The sequence below is a fragment of the Argentina silus genome (genome assembly GCF_951799395.1).
Source record: "Argentina silus genome assembly, chromosome: 16".
Classification (NCBI taxonomy): domain Eukaryota; kingdom Metazoa; phylum Chordata; class Actinopteri; order Argentiniformes; family Argentinidae; genus Argentina; species Argentina silus.
In genome coordinates this window covers 436170-438669 of record NC_139670.1, presented here as the reverse complement: position 1 = coordinate 438669, position 2500 = coordinate 436170, and the positions used below count along the sequence as shown (strand labels likewise).

Genomic DNA, 2500 nt, shown 5'->3' with positions numbered 1-2500 from the left:
AACCCTAACCCTAACCCTAACCCTAACCCTGGCACACTGAGGCAGAGAGACAGGAGGGTTAGGAACCTAACCCTAACCCTAACCCTAACCCTAACCCTAACCCTGGCACACTGAGGCAGAGAGACAGGAGGGTTAGGAACCTAACCCTAACCCTAACCCTAACCCTAACCCTAACCCTAACCCTAACCCTGGCACACTGAGGCAGAGAGACAGGAGGGTTAGGAACCTAACCCTAACCCTAACCCTAACCCTAACCCTAACCCTGGCACACTGAGGCAGAGAGACAGGAGGGTTAGGAACCTAACCCTAACCCTAACCCTAACCCTAACCCTAACCCTAACCCTGGCACACTGAGGCAGAGAGACAGGAGGGTTAGGAACCTAACCCTAACCCTAACCCTAACCCTAACCCTAACCCTAACCCTGGCCCACTGAGGCAGAGAGACAGGAGGGACTGATGAGACCTCTATTGACCTCTAATTCCTACCTCCACCAGCCTCCCCTGGTGTTCTACCTCCCCCAGCATCCCCTGGTGTTCTACCTCCCCCAGCCTCCCCTGGTGTTCTACCTCCACCTGCCTCCCCTGGTGTTCTACCTCCACCAGCCTCCCCTGGTGTTCTACCTCCCCCATACTCCCCTGGTGTTCTACCTCCACCTGCCTCCCCTGGTGTTCTACCTCCCCCATCCTCCCCTGCTACTGAACCATCTGCAACCATAATCCTAACCCTAACCCTAACCCTAACTCTAACCCTAACCCTAACTCTAATCCTAACCCTAACCCTAACCCTAACCCTAACTCTAACCCTAACCCTAACTCTAACCCTAACTCTAACTCTAACTCTAATCCTAACCCTAACCCTAACTCTAACTCTAACCCTAACTCTAACCCTAACTCTAACCCTAACCCTAACCCTAACCCTAACCCTAACTCTAACCCTAACTCTAACTCTAACCCTAACTCTAACCCTAACCCTAACCCTAACTCTAACCCTAACCCTAACTCTAACCCTAACTCTAACCCTAACTCTAACTCTAACCCTAACTCTAACTCTAACCCTAACTCTAACCCTAACCCTAACTCTAACCTTAACAAACACTTCACTCTTTCATTTCATTAAAACTACATGAAACTGTTGGAGAAGATCTAGAGATATTTACACTAAGAAGGACTTGTGAATGTAGCTGATAACAGGGTAATAAACATGCTGTCTATTTACAGAGAAATGACAGAAGTTATTATCTACATGAGCCAGAAATCCTGTGAATGCCATTAATATCTAGTTCCTTGATTCTCACCCACTATCATCAACAACACTTTCAGTTCCATTCAAATACGCTGTGAAAGTCAGACAGGCAGCAACGTTACGATTGATAATAATAATAATAATAATAATAATAATACATTAAATGTGTATAGCACTTTCTCAAAGCACTCAAAGCACTTTACATGTCAAAAATAGGAAAAATAGAAAATAAAAAATAAAAATATAAGATGACAGTCACAGAACATCCAGAACATCCAGCCCTGTGCATTAAACACCTGAACAGGTGGGTTTAACAAGGTCTTAAAAAAAATAAAAAGCAGCTCAAACACGGTGGGGCAGCGTTCCACAGGCGAGGGCCAGCAGGTGAGGAAGCTCTGTCACCCACAGCGTGATTTGACACTGATGGCAAGCTGTTGCCAGTTAGCGAACTTAGTTTGTTTGTTGAAGGTTGTTGAAGGTTATGTTTGGAGGCTGTGTTTGGAGGTTATGTTTGGAGGTTGTGTTTGGAGGCTGTGTTTGGAGGTTGGGTTTGGAGGTTATGTTTGGAGGTTGTGTTTGGAGGCTGTGTTTGGAGGTTGTGTTTGGAGGCTGTGTTTGGAGGCTGTGTTTGGAGGTTATGTTTGGAGGTTGTGTTTGGAGGTTGTGTTTGGAGGCTGTGTTTGGAGGTTGGGTTTGGAGGCTGTGTTTGGAGGTTATGTTTGGAGGTTGTGTTTGGAGGCTGTGTTTGGAGGTTGGGTTTGGAGGCTGTGTTTGGAGGTTATGTTTGGAGGTTGTGTTTGGAGGCTGTGTTTGGAGGTTGGGTTTGGAGGCTGTGTTTGGAGGTTATGTTTGGAGGTTGTGTTTGGAGGCTGTGTTTGGAGGCTGTGTTTGGAGGTTATGTTTGGAGGTTGTGTTTGGAGGTTGTGTTTGGAGGCTGTGTTTGGAGGTTGGGTTTGGAGGCTGTGTTTGGAGGTTATGTTTGGAGGTTGTGTTTGGAGGTTGTGTTTGGAGGTTGGTCGCCCCTCTCATATTTTTTTCCGTTTTTTATCAGACAGTAGAGAAAGACAGGAAGTAAGGAGGAGAGGGGATGTCAGCAGGGTGTGGCCCGGGTTCTAACCCACATGGGCATATGTATGTGCACTGTAGGCTGTGGTACCAGACCACTGGACCACTGGACCACCCCAGGCCATGGTGCTAGACCACTGGACCACCCCAGGCCATGGTGCTAGACCACTGGACCACAACCTCAGGCCATGG

At 47.5% G+C, this 2500-nt stretch overlaps 1 protein-coding gene across 1 annotated transcript in view; it reads right to left on the bottom strand.

The window, feature by feature from the left end:
- LOC310817381 (integrin alpha-X-like) overlaps positions 1–2500 on the bottom strand; it is a 28662-nt gene that overhangs the window by 24301 nt on the left and 1861 nt on the right. The gene's annotated exons all lie outside the window — the stretch shown is intronic.